The sequence below is a fragment of the Oncorhynchus masou genome, chromosome 23 (assembly GCF_036934945.1).
Source record: "Oncorhynchus masou masou isolate Uvic2021 chromosome 23, UVic_Omas_1.1, whole genome shotgun sequence".
NCBI classification, from domain to species: domain Eukaryota; kingdom Metazoa; phylum Chordata; class Actinopteri; order Salmoniformes; family Salmonidae; genus Oncorhynchus; species Oncorhynchus masou.
The window spans coordinates 27,194,263-27,214,804 of NC_088234.1; positions in this window are offsets into that span (position 1 = coordinate 27,194,263).

Below are 20,542 nucleotides of genomic sequence, written 5' to 3' on the forward strand. Positions count from 1 at the left end.
GAAGAGGACTGGCCACCCCACATATCCTGGTTCCTCTCTAGGTTTCTTCCTAGGTTTTGGCCTTTATAGGAAGTTTTTCCTAGCCACCGTGCTTCTACACCTGCATTGCTTGCTTTTTGGGGGTTTAGGCTGGGTTTCTGTACAGCACATTGAGATATCAGCTGATGCACGAAGGGCTATATAAATACATTTTATTTTATTTTATTTGACATCTCTGCAGCACTCTACTAATCAGACCTTTATGGTAGAGTGGCCAGATGTAAGCCACCTCTCAGCCAAAAGACACATAAAGACTCTCAGTCCATGAGAAACAAGATTCTCTGGTCTGATGAAACCAAGAATAATCTCAAGCGTCCCATCTGGAAGGAATCTGGCACCATCCCTACGGTGAAGCATGGTGGTGGTAGCCACTAGCCATGTCTGCTCAGAGCAGAGAGGAGAATGGAGAGATGTCAGTGACAGCGTTACAGATAACTCATCCAGAGCTATTTGACTTTTCAAAAATGGCAGAAAGCTAACACTATGGTGCCCTGTCATCTAAGTAATTCAGCCACTTACTTTTAATCCAAATAACACAATTGGAGAGTATAGCACATGTTAGACAGTTAAAAGATATGGAAACACCAAATCCCGCTTTCTTGACTGGCTCAATCAGCTCTGGAACTATGGCAAGGTTCATGACGTAAATGAATGACAGGTGAAGTGAACGCGGCCTGCTTTATCTCCTAACGTGTTGCACAAGTTGACTGCAGGTATTTACTGGAAAAGTAGCTAGAAATATTCAAATATATTAAAGAAATAGTTTCAACAACATTGAAAACCCTACAGTGGATATTTCCAAATACTCCGGTATATAGTATACAAGGTATACCTCCAGTTGTCTAGAAAGGAATTAATCCTAAACACTTTTTAGACGTCTTAAGAAAACACCAAAGTGCAAATGAGGAATAGTTCCACTTGAACTTGACTAAGCTCATTGTGCGATGTCGGGCCATTTCCTAATGTAATGTAATACGAGGGATATCAAGGGGCTAACAAGGTTTTATCAGGCTTGGATCACATGCTAAATTTGCTTTGGGTGTAGTTGAGACTCATGTCTTGATAAGTCATTGGATGAGAAGATCAAGCCTTGGCTCACTGCAGAAAGAAACAATTTCATTAGAGTGCCTAAGACCTGATGATAGCTAGCTCTCCAAGAACTGGATAGTCATTCTAAAGAGGGGAAGGTATCACAGATAGTATTGTGGTCGTTTCAGTCACTCCTCATTACAGTGAGTGAAAAGTCCTCCATAAGCACTGTCTCCTTCAGGCATTTTTCCTCATCAACCCACTGTCTGCTTCTATTATAAACGAGTCAATAGTTGAGGTATGAGCAGCGTTCAATACCACTAGATGAACCACCTGCAGGAGTGCAGTCACAGCACTACAGAATGTCATTAATATCAATACTGGAAAATATAAAATCATCCACATTCATAAAATCATCACATTCAAAATCTGATCTCATACACACACACACACACACACGCACACACACGCACACACACTAATATTATAGGCTTCCTCTTCAATTCTGTAGTTTTATCCAGGGACAAATCCTGGAGGGAAATGGTTGGCTTCTTGGCTCGATCATTTGTGAAAGGGAGCTAACTGGATGCATACAGAGGTTGTGGCTCTTCTTCACATTCCACTGGGTTCCTTTTACAGACAGCAGTCAGGCCTAGTGGGGAATGAGAAATGTGGCAGTAACCAGTAGGTAGCTAGAGCAATCCCAGGTGGGTTATTCCAGCCGTTGAGCCCTTCAGCGAAACTCTTCAACTGAAATTGCCTCCAAACTATCCATCTGTATAAAATGTATAAAGTTGAGCCTTGCTTTGGCAAAATGTCCACGAGTTTCAACCTTTCTTTGATGCCCCAAAGCCAGGATTTTCAAAGCTTTTAAGGAATGTGCTAACTCTCCATAGAGTGCCTCTGCAAAGACATGAGTAGAGGGGGAGGTACATGAAAACATTGCTATCTCGGGTAACATCACCAATAAGTACTTTCACAATCAGTACAATTTCATGCCTACGTGTTACTCTCATACATGTGTTATTACACAGTAACACCATTGTAATAATTTACTTTTACATACTGTAGTAACAGCTCACTTTCCCACATTGTGGGTTTCATTGAATTCCAGTCTAGTCTAGATGTACGCAATGTGCTGTATGAAGAAAGAAACACCAATTATCCATTTGCTCAATGCACTACAGTGTACTCTTCCATGCACTATGAATTAGTGACCTCAATCTCCTCGTCCATATATCAAATAGCTCCAGTGAAAAAGAGAGCGCCAGAACCTCACCGAGAAAAAAAAACTCTGAACTCTTCATGGTATATACTTGTTCTTCATAGCTTACCGTCCACTTGTTCTCTACTGTCTTCTTTGGTTGTGTTTATCACCACTGTCATTGCCTCAAAAACAAATCGCTGGGCACACTGCATAGCTGCTCGAACTCTGAAAATCGCTGTCATAGCAACAGTTAAAGGTGAGTAGGTAAGTCGGGAAAACAAGTCAAGAGACAAAAAAGGGGGGGGCATACCTTTCATGGCCCACTGCAAGTGCAGTAGGTGCTTGTTTGCACTGTTAAAAGGACGCAGCCTATACGCAAGTACAACAATCAGATTGTCACCGTGGACCATAGTGCACCTAATAAGGAGGTGGACGAGACTGGCACAGCTTTTAGACCTCAGCTCACAGTGACGCCCGACAATCAGTGACTCGCGAGTGCTCAGGTATTTTCTTCCTGATAGCATTGCTAGCTACTATTAGCTTTACCTCTGTTCCTTCCCGTCACCTGTTCATCTCCACTTGAACGGTGCACTCATTGAATTGCACAGTGAGGACCTACTGTACTGTACCGTAACATGACCTTGGCTGCATCATAGTGAGGAAGTGAGGCTGTGTGCCTCTGACCTTCCCGAAAAGTGAGAGAAACTCAAGGCCTTGGAGGTTGCAATGTACTCCACAGCGGGCACAAAACACCATCTATTCTCTAGAACAGATACATGGGCTCTTTCGAAGAAATAGAGCTGGATATGTTGTTATGGGGATGCTTTCTTAAGGGTTGTGCTTAAGTTCACACATACGATTGCGTGTGTGTGTTTATATCTCTTGCAGAGTCACTCTGTTAAGATGCACAGTAGAAAACAGGCCAACAAGGGAAAGGACCACCCTGATTTTTTCAAATAACAAACTCTTGTTTTTGTTGCAAAACAATTTCATTTGCAAAACGTTTTGCTTAGATTTGCTATGCTGTGCATGAGTGAATTCACCTCTCTACACTCGCAAAGGTGTATAACTCATTTAACATGAGCATCACACCAGGTTCGACTCAGGTACTGGGAGCAGCCGCCCCTTCAGATACCCTTAAGTCAACTTTATTGTTCTGTTTTCTTCAGAGTGATGTGATTACAAGGCCTGGGGGGAGGCCATGTTGTGAAAAACAATGAACATTGAGGCTATGACCGGCTGCTTTGCATCACAAATCCATTCCAAAACAGGTTAGAGCTGGAAGGCCAAATCCAATCAGACAACCGTTGAACCGAAAAGTGTAATGAGTTATTCGCCACGGCAACAGTTTCCAACAATGCTGTAAACCTTAGGTACAATCTAATTGGAGATCAAGTTGATAGCTTAGATCAGGGATGTTCAATATCAGTCCTGGAGGGCCGAAACCCTTCAGGTTTTCATCCTCTCCTTCTAATCAGTGAATGATTCAGACCTGAGACACCAGGTGAGTGCAATGGACTACCAGGTAGAAACAGATGTGTTTCAGCCCTCCAGGACCAGAATTGAACAGCCCTGGGCTATAATGTATAGATTCTATATGGAACCAGTGTATGTACAGTATGTATGTGTTATATTGATTTTAGGGAGAGTATAAAGTATGATTGTCTGAGATGAAGTTGGATTTCACACAATCAAATACAAATGTGCCAACCTGCTGCACGGGCAATGCATTGTGTAGCTGTGGATGACTAACTTACGAGGGAGGATACATTACTCACAACTCTCTGCCTACACTAACATTCCCCTTTGCCAGTTTTGAATCGTGACAATAAATTCCAAACCACCTGCTATGCTGCTATTCCTCAGCTCGTCCGCGAACAATGGACCTGCTACCGAGAGCGTTGACGCGCATCCTATCATAGAGCTCCTGCGGCTTAAATGGCTTGTCGTTGTGAAAGGGGAGGATGAGGTGGGTGTGGGTATAATACATTCCATTGTCATCTGTTGTTGGGAAGCCGTGGTGCACACAGGATGAAGCGGGAGGTCAATCGCTGGCACAGCTTTGCTTTCAAAGCCACAACAGCCGCCACCTGTAGGCACGCGTCATATCTTTGTAGTCCGAGCCCCCTCGTCACCCTCACGGGTCAGCTTGATCGTCCCTTTTAATCGTCCTTTTTAATCGTCCTGTGGCGTATTTGAATGCATCTCAGACGTGAGTTTTTTTTCGCACACCTGCTGAGAGCTCAGTTCTGAAATGTCGACTCCTTGCCAGTCCACAAAAAAAGTGCAAAGTAAAATTACTGTCCGAACTTCCCACTCCCTAAAAGAAATTGATGGCGAAGCGGGTTGGAGCCAGATCGGCCCAGATTCAAGAAATCCATTATTTTAGATTTGTCCCATTTTAATTCCCGAACAGCAAACAGGAGTGACATGCTGGCTGGGAAAGGGGCTAAACTAATTTACTGACCATGTACCCAACTATAGTGGTCTAAGATATTAAAAACACAGCTGTCTCTACTGCAATCATAGCACTGTCACTGACAGTCAATGAGATGTTCTGACTGGTTTTAACTTCTGTGATGAACTATTTAGGCTTAAAATAAAAGTCTGTTTCCTTTAAAAATACGCATTGAGGTTCCTCTTAAAACTATGAACACCTTACTTTGTGGAATAGTATTTTTGTTACCGTAAAAGTCTGGGATATCTTGAGCGTTCATTTATGTGGAAACACAATCACATTCAATACTTCGGAAGCTCCAAATTAACTGACTGCACTTCTGTGAAGCTCCTTTTGCCTGTAATGTATTTTTTAACGCAGCAGCATCGACGCAACGTTGAGTCTGAAAGCAGACAGACCATAGCCTACAGCATTCTGTGGATTGAGGTTTGAGTTAACGTCCAGATAGAGTCCGTGTGAATGGTTTGAAGACTGTAAACAGTGCCAGGGGAGACATGCACCCATTATTTTAGAGGGGACACGAAGTACATGAGGATGGAAGGGGGGGGGGGGGGGTAAATTCTCCACAAGTCAGTGAATTCTGTATTTTTCAAACACCCGAAAGAGCCTTTTCTTGCAATCTACATTATACTTATTCTTATAGGTACTTATAATTATACTTAACTCTTTACCTGTTCAATTGTCATTTTCATGAATTAACTTTTATGCCTTAGGAGTTTAGTATAAGTGCAAATGCAAAGACAGCAAGGGTGGTTCATCACTCCAGCGTAGTTTAACTGAAGAATATGTTGGGATAGAATAGCATATGTACAGCAATAACTGAATATGATGGCCTTGACTAGAATACAGTATACAGTGCATTCGGAAAGTATTCAGATCCCTTGACTTTTTCCACATTTTGTTACGTTACAGCCTGATTGTAAAATTGATACAATTGTTTTTTTCCTCTCATCGTCTACACACAATGCCCCATAATGACAAAGCAAAAAAAATGTATATATTTTGTTGCACATTCATTACAAAAAAAAACCTGAAATATCACATTTACATAAGTGTTCAGACCCCTTACCCAATACTTTGTTGAAGCACGTTTGGCAGTGATTACAGCCTTGAGTCTTTTTGGGTATGACGTTACAAGCTTGGCACACCTGTATTTGGGGAGTTATTCCCATTCTTCTCTGCAGATCCTCTCAAGCGCTGTCAGGTTGGATGAGGAGAGTCTCTCCAGAGATGTTCAATCGGGTTCAAGTCCGGGCTCTGGCTGGGCCACTCAAGGACATTCAGTGACTTATCCTGAAGCCACCCTTGCATTGTCTTGGCTGTGTGCTTAAGGTCATTGTCCTGTTGGAAGGTGAACCTTCACCCCAGTCTGAGGTCCTGAGCGCTCTGGAGCAGGTTTTCATCAAGGATCTCTCTGTACTTTGCTCCATTCATCTTTCCCTTGTCCTGACTAGTCTCCGAACTCTTGCCACTGAAAAACATCCCCACAGCATGATGCTGCAACCATCATGCTTCACCGTAAGGATGGTGCCAGGTTTCCTCCAGTAGTGACACTTGACATTCAGGCCAGAGTTCAATCTTGGTTTCATCAGACCAGAGAATCTTGTTTCTCATGGTCTGAAAGTCTTTAGGTGCCTTTTGGAAAACTCCAAGCGGGCTGTCATGTGCCTTTTACTGAGGAGTGGCTTCCATTTGGCCACTCTACCACAAAGGCCTGATTGGTGGAGTGCTGCAGAGGTGCTTCTCCCATTTCCACAGAGGAACTCTAGAGCCCTATCAGAGTGACTATCGGGTTCTTGGTCACCTCCCTGACCAAGACCCTTCTCCCATGATTGCTCAGTTTGGCTGTGCTGCCAGCTCTAGGAAGAGTCTTGGTGGTTCCAAACCTCTTTCATTTAAGAATGATGGAGGCCACTGTGTTCTTCCGGACCTTCCATGCTGCTGAAATGTTTTGGTACCCTTCCCCAGATCTGTGCCTCAACACAATCCTGTCTCGGAGCTCTATGGACAATTCCATCGACCTCATTGCACGGTTTTTGCTCTGACATGCATTGTCAACTGTGGGACCTTAAATAGACTGGTGTGTGCCTTTCCAAATGATGTCAAATGAATTGAATCTACCACTACCACTCCAATCAAGTTGTACAAACATCTCAAGGATGATCAATGTAAACAGGATGCACCTGAGTGTCACGCCCTGGTCGAAGTATATTGTGTCTGTCTTCAATTATTTGGTCAGGCCAGGATGTGACATGGGTTTATTGTGGTGTGTTTTGTCTTGGGGATTTGTTAGGTATTGGGTTTGTGGCTTAGTGGGGGTATCTAGCATAGTCTATGGCTGTCTGGAGTGGTTCTCAATCAGAAGCAGGTGTTTATCGTTGTCTCTGATTGGGAACCATATTTAGGCAGCCATATTCTTTGAGTGTTTCGTGGGTGATTGTTCCTGTCTCTGTGTTTTCACCAGATAGGACTGTTTAGGTTTTCGCACATTTATGGTTTTGTTAGTTATTTCATGTCGAGTTCCTTTTATTAAAGAACATGAATAACCACCACGCTGCATTTTGGTCCGCTTCTCCTTCACCAGAGGAAAACCCTTAAACTGAGCTCAATTTCGATTCTCATAGCAAACGGTCTGAACTCTTATGGAATAAGGTATTTAAAAAATACATATATTATAAATTTGCAAATATTTCTAAAACCCTGTTTTCAATTTGTCATTTGGGGTATTGTCTGTAGGTTGCGGTAAAAAATATATATAACATTTTATAATAAGGTAGTAACGTAACAAAATGTGGAAAAAGTCAAGGGATCTGAGTCCTTTCTGAATGCATTTTGTGTAAAAATATACATACAGTGGGGCAAAAAAGTATTTAGTCAGCCACCAATTGTGCAAGTTCTCCCACTTAAAAAGATGAGAGAGGCCTGTAATTTTCATCATAGGTACACTTCAACTATGACAGACAAAATGAGAAAATAAATCCAGAAAATCACATTGTAGGATTTTTAATGAATTTATTTGCAAATTATGGTGGAAAATAAGTATTTGGTCACCTACAAACAAGCACGATTTCTGACTCTCACAGACTTATAACTTCTTCTTTAAGAGGCTCCTCTGTCCTCCACTCGTTACCTGTATTAATGGCACAGAGTTCAAGTAACAGACACATCTCAACATCAACTGTTCAGAAGAGACTGCTTGAAAAAGGCCTTCATGGTTGAAGTGTTGCAAAGAAACCACTACTATAGGACACCAATAATAAGAAGAGACTTGCTTGGGCCAAGAAACACGAGCAATGGACATTAAACTGGTGGAAATCTGTCCTTTGGTCTGATGAGTCCAAATTTGAGATTTTTGGTTCCAACCGCCGTGTCTTTGTGAGACGCAGAGTAGGTGAATGGATTATCTCTGCATGTGTTGTTCTCACCGTGAAGCATGGAGGAGGTGTGATGGTGTGGGATGCTTTGCTGGTGACACGGACTGTGATTTTTGTAGAATTCAAGGCACACTTAAACAGCATGGCTACCACAGCATTCTGCAGCAATACGCCATCCCATCTGGTTTGCGCTTAGTGAGACTATCATTTGTTTTTCAAAAGGAAAATGACCCAACACACCTCCAGGCTGTGTAAAGGCTATTTGACCAAGAAGGAGAGTAATGGAGTGCTGCATCAAATGACCTGGCCTCCACAATCACCCGACCTCAATCCAATTGAGATGGTTAGGGATGAGTTGAACCGCAGATTGAAGGAAATGCAGGCAACAAGTGCTCAGCATATGTGGGAACTGCTTCAAGACTATTGGAAAAGCATTCCAGATAAAGCTGGTTGAGAGAATGCCAAGTGTGTGCAAAGTCATCAAGGCAAAGGGCGTCTACTTTGTAGAATCTCTAAAAATAATGATAGTCGCACACACTATATATAAACTCCCCGTAATTTATTGGGCAGCCAGAAGAAGGCACAGTGATGCTGTCACACTCTGACCATTATTTGAGTCGTTTGTTTCTATGTTTTGTTTGGTCAGGGTGTGATATGAGTGGGCATTCTATGTTGCATGTCTAGTTAGTTTGTTTCTATGTGTTTTGGCCTGATATGGTTCTCAATCAGTGGCAGGTGTTTGTCGTTGTCTCTGATTGGGAACCATATTTAGGTAGCCTGTTTTGTATTGTGGGTTATTGTCTATGTGATGTTGCATGTTTGCACTCAGTATTTATAGCGGTCACGTTCGTTTTGATATTTTGTTTGTTTGTTTAGTGTACTTTGTGTTTGTTTTCATCTATCATTAAAAGGATGTATTCACATCACGCTGCGCTTTGGTCTCCTCAGTGCAACGATCGTGACAGATACCCATACTTTGGTGATTTACACAAATTACTGGGAGTTTATATATAGAGTGTGCGACTATCTTTATTTTCATAGCTTATAGTTTATTTGCCGTTACTTAGCACCTCTACATATAATGATTTTTTTATACAACTAATTTGAAGAATCAAAAATATATTTTGATTTGTTTAACCTTTTTTTGGTTACTACATGATTCCATATATGTTGTTTCAAAGTTTGTCTTTACTATTATTCTACAATGTAAAAAATTGTACAACAAAAGAAAAACCCTGGAAAGAGTAGGTGTTTCCAAGCTTTTGACTGGTACTGTATATATATATATATATATATATATATATATATATATATATATATATATATATATATATATATATACATATATAGATATATATATATATGAAATGGGTACAACAGTATGTAAAAATGATTAAATTGACCACTGTTTTATTATTAAAGTGAGCATCGTTCCATATCTATGTACATAGAGCAGCAACTTATAAGGTGCATGTTTGAGTAACTGATTAGTGACAGTGACTAAATTCAGGGCAGGGTACTGGGTGGAGGCCGACCTACTTTTCTAGGGAGTTTTTCCTAACCACTGTGCTTCTGCATTGCTTGCTCTTTGGGGTTTTAGGCTGGGTTTCTGTACAAGCACTTTGACACCTGCTGATGTTAAAAGGGCTTTATAAATAACTGTGATTGATTGAGTCTAGCGGCCAGCTACCTCTTAGTCACTCTCACTCAGATATCATATTACAAACTGCCAACATTTCTCTCCACCCTATGGCAAAATGTGTAGAATTGCAGGAAATTGGCTGTAAAACAACAACAACGTTTCGCTTAGGGCCCCCAAAAGCCTAGGGCCAGCTCTGACTGCATGTGTGCTACACAGACCCCCGAGCCACTGCAGTCCCTATCAGGAATTAAGGTAAACCCAAGTGCAGACTGTGTAGAGTAAAAATGTTTATTGTAACCACAAGGGCAGGCAAACGACAGGTCAAGGCAGGGGTCGATAATCCAGAGTAGGAGCAAAGGTAGAGGACGGCAGGCAGGCTGAGGGTCGGGGACATGCAGAGTTCAGGAATCCAGAGGTGGAGCAAAGGTACAGGTCGGCAGGCAGACTCAGGGATGGGAACAGTGGTCAGGCTTGCGGGTTCAGGATCAGAACAGGCAAGGGTCAAAAACAAGGAGGATATGAGAAAAAGAGGCTGGGATAAGACAGGAGCTGACGGTACGAACTCTGGTAAGCTTGACAAACAAGACGAACTAGCACAGACAGACAGAAAGCAAAGGTATAAATATCCAGAGGGTAAGTGGGGAAGATGGGCGACACCTGGAGGGGGTGGAGACAAGCACAAGGACAGGTGAAACAGATCAGGGCGTGACAGCCCCTCATGATAAGTTCAAATCTTTTGTGATCCCCACCCAAAGTTGCCAATCCCTGCACTAGAGTATCTAGTGTGCTACCGAGCATACGCTATATATTCAAAATTTAAATTAGTTGATTCGGGTATTTCAGCCTCACCCGTTGCTGACAGGTGTATAAAATCAAACACACAGCCATACAATCTCCATAGACAAACATTGGCAGTGGAATGGCCTTACTGAAGAGCTCAGTGACTTTCAACTTGGCACTGTCATAGGATGCCATCTTTCCAACAAGTCAGTTTTTCAAATTTCTGCCCTGCTAAAGCTGTCCCGGTCAACTGTAAGTGTTGTTATTGTGAAGTCGAAATGTCTACGGGCAACGACTCAGCCGAGAAGTGGTAGGCCACACAAGCTCACAGAATGGGACCGCCAAGTGCTGAAGCACGTAGCGTGTAAAAATCATATGTCTTCGGTTGCAACACTTAGTTCCAAACTGCCTCTGGAAGCAACATCAGCGTAATACCCTTCGTTGGGAGCTTCATGAAATGGGTTTCCATGGCCGAGCAGCCGCACACAAGCTTAAGATCACCATAGGGTAGAGACTAGCTCAGCTGCGGGGAAAAACAAGATGTGCGTTCTAAGAACTTTGATGCAGCCCAGGCACACAGAATTTCAGTTCTGAATGCTTCCTACAGCCAAGGGGTTGATGAGTCGGGTAGTACTGACCTGTTGCAATCCACTCTAAGCTCAACTCCGCAGCCAGTGGGAGACTAAACACTGGCAAGGCGAAGGACATCGGGTGGGAGGCAGTCTGGTCAGCCTCCATATGTCCTAGAAGATCAGATCCAGCTATTAAATACCTTTGCCTCGCTGGAGGCAGACACACCTGACCCTGGAGTCAGCTCTGATCCTAAGAGTACACCAACAGCCAGCTGACGTCCAGGGGTACCCTCCACAGCTCAGCTGGTCGCTGACTAAAGAAAACAAGGTATTGGGCCCTCCTCCATCGCTCAGAGGATTCCGACGCCATCCACTGCTACTGGTACATGTGCGGTGAGTCATGCTGGTAAGAGTCGAAGCCCACCTCCTCCCCCCTGCCCAAGGCAGGCCCGTTCTGTTCCCCCTCTTCTTTCCCCATCGGATTCCATCACAACCACCATCGTCGTGGGAAGCCTGATGGTGAGAGATTTTGGCCTGCCTGTGTGCCGACCACGGTCCACTGTCACCCAGGCTCCCGTGTCCAAGCTATAAACTCCCTCCTGCCCACAGTTCTAGCCAACTACTTTAATATTGGTAGCGTTGTCACTCATGTTGGATTTAACAACATTCACTTTAGGCAAGCTGAAGAACTGATGAAGGGCTTTATAACATTCTTTTGAGCACCTTTGTTTGCACAGGGAAGAGAACAGCCCCCTGCCGTGTTACATAAGAGGTTTGGAACGTTACAACCGCCTCACTGCCCTAAACGAGTTCCTGAAGAAACTCTGCAAAGACAGGAATGTCTCCTTTTGTGACAATTGTGACTTGCTTTGTGAGCAACCAACACTCTTTTAAAAAGATGGGATTCACCCTTACCGCAGGGGTTCCAGGATTATCTCCATCAACATAGTGAACTGCTTAAGAGATTAACGGTCAAAGTTTGGTAGCACCCCAGAGAAAAAGTACAGTTAATGTAATCTATTTTCCTTTAACTGTTAGCTCCGAGGGTATTATCTGCAATAATCATATGCACATAGACTTTAATTCCGCTGTTTGCACTGAAACTGTCTGCCCGAGGAAGAAGCCCACTGTGGGAAGCCCACTCAGTACCATTGACTCAAATGTAAATGTCAACTAACATGTCTACCTCAGATCAGCCTCTCAGAATAGCATGAAAAACAAACAAGCAACCCAGAAAAGGACTAAAAATAGCCCATATTAACATATGTAGCCTGAGAAACAAGGTTCATGAAATTGACAACTTATTAACATCAGAAAATATTAATATTCTGGGTATCTCTGAAACACACTTAGATAATTCATTTGATGATGCAATAGTAACTATACATGTTTATAGAATATATAGGAAAGATAGAAATGCAAATGGGGGGTGTTGCCATGTATGTCCAGGTTCATATTCCTGTTAGGCTGAAAGAGGATCTCATGTTAGATGATGTGGAAGTAATATGGCTACATGTTCTGCCTCACCTAAATCCTACTCTCATAGAAAGTTGTTATAGACCACCAAGTGCTAAAAGTCCATATTTGGACTATACTGTATGTGTGAAATGTTGGATAATATCTGTGATATCAAGAGAGGTATATATTCTGGGTGGCCTAAATATTGATTGGTTGTCATCAAGCAGCCCACTCAAAAAGAAGCTCCAATCTGTAGCCAGGGCCTGCAGTCTGGTTCAAGTCGTCAGTCAACCTACCACGGTATTTGCAAACAGAACAGGAACTAAATTATCCACTTGTATTGATCGCATCTTTACTAATGTTGCAGACTTCTGCTCTAAAGCAGTGTCCACACCCTTCGGATGTAGTGATCATAATATAATAGGCATATCTAGAAAAAACAAAGTTCCAAAGACTGGACCTAAAATTGTGTATAAACGATCATACAAGAGGTTTTGAAATGATTCCTATGTCGAAGATGTGAAAAGTATTTGTTGGTCTGATGTGTGTAATGTGGAACATCCGGATGCTGCACTTGAAGCATTTATAAAACTGCTTCTTCTGGTTACTGATAGGCATATACCCACCAGGAAACGAACTGTTAGAACTGCCACGTCAACCATGGATAGATGATTAATAGAAAAAATGTATGGCTGAGAGGGATGAGGCAAAGGGAATTGCAAATAAGTCTGACAACACAGCAGACTGGCACACATAGAGCGAACAGAGAAATAATGTAACTAAGCAAAAAATAAAGAAGAAGAAACTATACTATGGAACAAAGATAAATTATATAAAGAATGATAGTAAAAAAGCTCTGGAATATTTTCAATTAAATCCTAGGCCAGAAAGCAAACTCGGCTCCATCTTTCATTGAGCCAGATGGCTTGTTCATAACAACACCCTTTGATATTGCCAACCACTTTTATAACTTTTTTGTTAGCAAGATTAGCAAACTTAGGTATGAAATGCAAACAACAAATGTTGAGCCTTCATATTCATGCATAATGGACCAAATTATGAAAGACAAGCACTGTAGTTTTGAGTCCACAAAGTGGGTGTGGAAGAGGTGATTATTTTTTGCCAACCAGTGGACAAACCACCTGGTACCGACAACATGGATGGTAAATTCCTTGGTAGAGGTTGGTAGCGGAATACATTGTGACTCCTGTTTGCCACATCTTCAATTTAAGCCTCGAAGATGGCCTCCTCAGACATGAAGGGCACACACCATCATTCTGCATCCCAAGAATATCAGATCACCCTTTAATGGTACAAACAGACAATCAATTAGCCCGTTACAAGTGCTTGGCAAACTTTTGGGAAACATTTTGTTTGATCAAACACTAATTTATTTGACAGAAAACAAATTAACAACAGACTTCCATCATGCTTATAGGGAGGGGCACTCAACTTGCTCGGCACTGACACAAATGACTGATGTTTGGCTGAAAGAAATTAATAGTAAGAAGATTGTGGGAGCTGTTTTGTTAGACTTCCATGCAGCTTTTGATGTAATTGATCATAAACGATTTTCATCCTCTGCCTTATTATGGATTGAGAGTTACCTATCTAATAGAACACAGAGGTTTTCGGTAATGGAAGCCTCTCTCATGCAAGTGTGGGGTGTGGTGGGCAGTCGGCTAGGGCTATTATTGTTTTCTGTTTTTACAAATGACCTTCCACTGACCTTGAATAAAGCCTGTGTGTCTATGTAAGCTGTCAACTCAACAGTATACACATCGGCTGCAACACTAAAGTAAATAACTGAGACACAACATAGAGCTCCAGTCCGTTTTAGAATGGGTAACTAGCAATAGGCTGGTGCTAAATATCTCAGACTAAAGGTAGAATTTTTGGGACAAATCCCTAGCTCAATGCTAAACCTAATTTAGATCCATTATTGAATCATGTGGCTATTAAGTAAGTTGAGGAGACTAAACTGCTGGGTGTAACCCTAGATAGAAAGCTTTCATGGTCAAATGGTTGTTAAAATGGGAAGAGGTTTGTCTATGATAAGGCGTTGCTCTGCCTTCTTAAATTCTCAGTCAACCAGACAGGTCCTACAGGCCCTAGTTCTGTCACACCTGGACTACTGCCTAGATGTGTGGTCATGTGCGGCAAAGAAGGACATAGGTAAATTGCAGTTGGTCCAGAACAAAGCAGCAGGTATTGCACAGGGAAAGTATCAGTAACATGCATGTCAGTTTGTCTTCGCTCAAAGTTGAGGAGATTGACTGCATCACTATTTGTCTTTGTGCGAGGTATTGATGTGTTGAAAGTACCGAAATGTCTGTTGAAGCAGTTGGCACACAGTTCAGACAACTCATCGGTACAGCACAAGTCATGCAACCAGAGGCGTCTTCACAGTCCCCAGGTCCAGAACAGAGGCTGGGAAATGCACAGTATTAAATAGAGCCATGACTACATGGAACTCTCTGCCATCCCAGGTAACTCAAGCTAGCAATAAAAACAGTTTTAAAAAACATAATAGAACACTATACTGCACAAAGGGGACTGTGAAGAGACAGCCATTTAAAATATATTGCATTGTAATTTGTACTGTACTATGTATTAGACCTAGATGTTGTGTATATATACTTATATGTTGGCTATGTGTGTTGTTTGAAATGTATGTATTTCAGTCCTTGACTAATAATATTCTGTATCATGACATGTTTCATGTGGACCCCAGGAAGAGTAGCAGATGCTTTTGCAGCAGCTAATGGGTATCCTAATAAATACCAAATACCATGCACAAAGTGTTGGCTGGAGTGGTGTAAAACTGGCCACCATTGGACTCTGGAGCAGTGGAAACACCTTCTTTGGAGTAATGAATCACGCTTCACCATCTGGCAAATGACAGGACAACGCTACCTGCCCCAATGTATAGTGCCAACTGTAAAGTTTGGTGGAGAATGAATAACGATCTGGGGCTGTTTTTCATGGTTTGGGAAATCTTAACGCTACAGCAGACAATGACATTCTAGACGATTCTGTGCTTCCAACTTTGTGGTAAAAGTTTGGGGAGGCCCTTTACTGTTTTACTGCACTGCACAGAGCCCTGACCTCAACCCCATTGAACACCTTTGGGATGAGTCAAACATCTTTGGGATGAATTGGAATGCCGACTGCAAACCAGGCCTTATCATCATGCCTGACCTCACTAATGCTCTTGTGTCTGAATGGAAGCAAGTCCTCGTAGCAATGCTCCAACTTCTAGTGGGGTAGCATTCCAGAGGGACATCAGAGACTGTAACGTTCTTTGCTTCAGGGAAACATGGCTCACTGGAGAGACGCTATCGGAGTCGGTGCAGCCAGCTGGTTTCTCCATGCATCGCGCCGACAGAAACAAACATCTTTCTGGTAAGAAGAGGGGCGGGGGCGTATGCCTTATGGCTAACGAGACGTGGTGTGATCACAGAAACATACAAGAACTCAAATCCTTCTGTTCACCTGATTTAGAATTCCTCACAATCAAATGTCGACCGCATTATCTACCAAGAGAATTCTCTTCGATTATAATCACAGCGTATATATTCCCCCCCAAGCAGACACATCGATGGCTCTGAACGAACTTTATTTTACTCTTTGCAAACTGGAATCCATACATCCTGAGGCTGCATTCATTGTAGCTGGGGATTTTAACAAGGCTAATCTGAAAACAAGACTCCCTAAATTGTATCAGCATATCGATTGCGCAACCAGGGCTGGCAAAACCTTGGATCACTGTTATTCTAACTTCCGCGACGCATATAAGGCCCTGCCCCGCCCTCCTTTTGGAAAAGCTGACCACGACTCCATTTTGTTGATCCCTGCCTACAGACAGAAACTGAAACAAGAAGCTCCCACGCTGAGGTCTGTCCAACGCTGGTCCGACCAATCTGATTCCACACTCCAAGACTGCTTCCATCACGTGGACTGGGATATGTTTCGTATTGCGTCAGACAACAACATTGACGAATACGCTGATTCGGTGTTCGAGTTCATTAGAACGTGCGTTGAAGATGTCGTTCCCATAGCAACGATTAAAACATTCCCAAACCAAAAACCATGGATTGATGGCAGCATTCGCGTGAAGCTGAAAGCGTGAACCACTGCTTTTAATCAGGGCAAGGTGACTGGTAACATGACCGAATACAAACAGTGCAGCTATTTCCTCCGCAAGGCAATCAAACAAGCTAAGCGTCAGTATAGAGACAAAGTAGAATCTCAATTCAACTGCTCAGACACAAGAGGTATGTGGCAGGGTCTACAGTAAATCACGGATTACAAAAATAAAACCAGCCCAGTCACGGACCAGGATGTCTTGCTCCCAGGCAGACTAAATAAGTTTTTTGCCCACTTTGAGGACAATACAGTGCCACTGACACGACCTGCAACGAAAACATGCGGACTCTCCTTCACTGCAGCCGAGGTGAGTAAAACGTTCAAACGTGTTAACCCTCGCAAGGCTGCAGGCCCAGACGGCATCCCCAACCGCGCCCTCAGAGCATGCGCAGACCAGCTGGTTGGTGTGTTTACGGACATATTCAATCAATCCCTATCTCAGTCTGCTGTTCCCACATGCTTCAAGAGGGCCACCATTGTTCCTGTTCCCAAGAAAGCTAAGGTAACTGAGCTAAACGACTACCGCCCCGTAGCACTCACTTCCGTCATCATGAAGTGCTTTGAGAGACTAGTCAAGGACCATATCACCTCCACCCTACCTGACACCCTAGACCCACTCCAATTTGCTTACCGCCCAAATAGGTTCACAGACGATGCAATCTCAACCACACTGCCCTAACCCATCTGGACAAGAGGAATACCTATGTGAGAATGCTGTTCATCGACTACAGCTCGGCATTTAACACCATAGTACCCTCCAAGCTCGTCATCAAGCTCGAGACCCTGGGTCTCTTCCCCGCCCTGTGCAACTGGGCACTGGACTTTCAGACAGGCTGCCCCCAGGTGGTGAGGGTAGGCAACAACATCTCCACCTCAACACTGGGGTGCGTTCTGAGCCCTCTCCTGTACTCCCTGTTCACCCACGACTACGTGGACACGCACGCCTCCAACTCAATCATCAAGTTTGCGGACGACACAACAGTGGTAGGCTTGATTACCAACAACGACGAGACTGCCTACAGGGAGGAGATGTGGGCCCTCGGAGTGTGGTGTCAGGAAAATAACCTCACACTCAACGTCAACAAAACTAAGGAGATGATTGTGGACTTCAGGAAACAGCAGAGGGAACACCCCCCTATCCACATCGATGGAACAGTAGTGGAGAGGGTAGTAAGTTTTAAGTTCCTCGGCATACACATCACAGACAAACTGAATTGGTTTACCCACACAGACAGCATCGTGAAGAAGGCGCAGCAGCACCTCTTCAACCTCAGGAGGCTGAAGAAATTCGGCTTGTCACCAAAAGCACTCACAAACTTCTACAGATGCACAATCGAGAGCATCCTGGTGGGCTGTATTGCCTGGTACGGCAACTGCTCCGCCCACAACCGTAAGGCTCTCCAGAGGGTAGTGAGGTCTGCACAACGCATCACCGGGAGCAAACTACCTGCCCTCCAGGACACCTACACCACCCGATGTTACAGGAAGGCCATAAAGATCATCAAGGACAACAACCACCCGAGCCACTGCCTGTTCACCCCGCTATCATCCAGAAGGCGAGGTCAGTACAGGTGCATCAAAGCTGGGACCGAGAGACTGAAAAACAGCTTCTATCTCAAGGCCATCAGACTGTTAAACAGCAACCACTAACATTGAGTGGCTGCTGCCAACACACTGACTCAACTCCAGCCACTTTAATAATGGGAATTGATGTGAAATTATGTAAAATATATCACTAGCCACTTTAAACAATGCTACCTAATATAATGTTTACATACCCTACATTATTCATCTCACTTTGTTTACATACTCATCTCATATGTATATACTGTACTCGATACAATCTACTGTATCTTGCCTATGCTGCTCTGTACCATCACTCATTCATATATCTTTATGTACATATTCTTTATCCCCTTACACTTGTGTGTATAAGACAGTAGTTTTGGAATTGTTAGTTAGATTACTTGTTGGTTATTACTGCATTGTCGGAACTAGAAGCACAAGCATTTCGCTACACTCGCATTAACATCTGCTAACCATGTGTATGTGACAAATAAAATTGGATTTTGATTTGATTTAGTGCAAAGCCTTCCCAGAAGAGTGGAGGCTGTTATAGCAGTAAAGGGGGGACAAACTATATATTAATGCACATGATTTTGGAATGAGATGTTTGACAAGCAGGTGTCCAGATACTTTTGGTCATGTAGTGGAGCTTTCCGTAGTGCGGCAGGTAGCCTGGCGGTTAAGAGCTTTGGGCCAGTAAGCACCACTACCAATCAGCCTTTGGGGATTTATTCTGGGTTTTTGTATAAGCACTTTTTGGAGTATTTACCGTCCAAACAGCAAGTTACAAGTGACCAAATTGGATTTCTGTGTATTCAGACAGCAGTAATTTGCTGACATGACTACGCTAGTTGTCATAGTAACAAAGGGTGTGTGCACGGTGGTGTAGGCTGATGGGTGGTGGTGCTCATGCTTCCTATCACTCACAAGTTATATAGCAAGCTAATGTTACAACACTGCCTGCTATGGACCTTTCCCAGTTTCTTTGAATATTCAAAATCTTTCCAAATGAGCCCGTAAAATTACGGATTTAGGAAATGTATATAAAAAGAAAAGAAGCTGTTGTACAGTAGGCCTATAGGACTGGAATTAAGAGAGGTCCTTGGTACCCGAGTGGTTATAGTCTATTATTTTCTAAACAGGAAAATTATACTTTCTCCCATAAAAGTATGCTCTAGTCTGCTCGTTTGTCTCAGTAGTCTGGCAGGATGCAATCTTTTCCACCGAATGTTCACCTTTGTCTCCTAAAGGAAATTTCATTGATTGTAAATTCATGTCAATTATTGCCATCTTTTCTTTCCCATTTTCTAATCCAATGTTGACCTCCTTTTGTGCAACTAGTGCAGTGGAGGATTTAGGTATAGGCGACAAGGGCAGCCGCCCAGGGCGGCATCTTGCCGGGGGGAGGCATGGGGTGCCCACATAATTTGGGGGGGATTGGTGACATTTTGTGCGAGCGGTTTTCTATCGCTAATCTGCACGTCACGTTAATGATATCATGTCACCGTGTGGGACTGTGGGTCAATTAACCTTGTCGGAGTGGGCGCCCTGATTCTAGTTTGTGAGCTACTGCCTGGGAAGGTCTCCCACTCAGAAATACGAGATGGGGAGGCGGTAGGTTGACCTCATTTCTCCCCACTGGAAGCCCGAGGTAGGGGGAGCGGGGGAATCTATCAAATAGCGCACCTCTAACTTTGTACAGTACTGATGCAATTAGTAAAATCAGTCACACTATGAAATGCTACCAAATAAACCACAATTCCTTCATAATACTGCAAATATATAGTTTCACAGACATATTGTTGCATTTTTTTAATGGTTCGTGCGAAATCGTTAAGAAAAATATAAAACCAGTCTGCACACCACCAAGGTGAATTGGTTGAGTCTTGACTCTTAGTTGACAGTGTTGGGGGATGGGTAATGTATTAATGCTGGAGTGCCAAATCAAATATTTTCTATTTGTCTTTGTTACTTCTCTTTGATATTTAGGAGTCGTATATTTGTATATTTATATAGTTTTAAATGTTTTGATTATGTATTTGTGTTGTTTTTTATTGGGGGGGGTTCACCCAGGGAGACGTACAAGCTAAAACCGCCACTGACCTAGTGTTAATTCTTCTCCTCTGATTTAGCTTTTTCAAATTGAGTTTCACCTGAGAAAATTGCATAGCTTGAACCCTCGCTTTTAATACCATTGAGATAAGGCTAAATTAACTGCTGATGAAATGGAGTGCAGGGGGGTCAGGAACCAGGTGTGAATATAGCAGA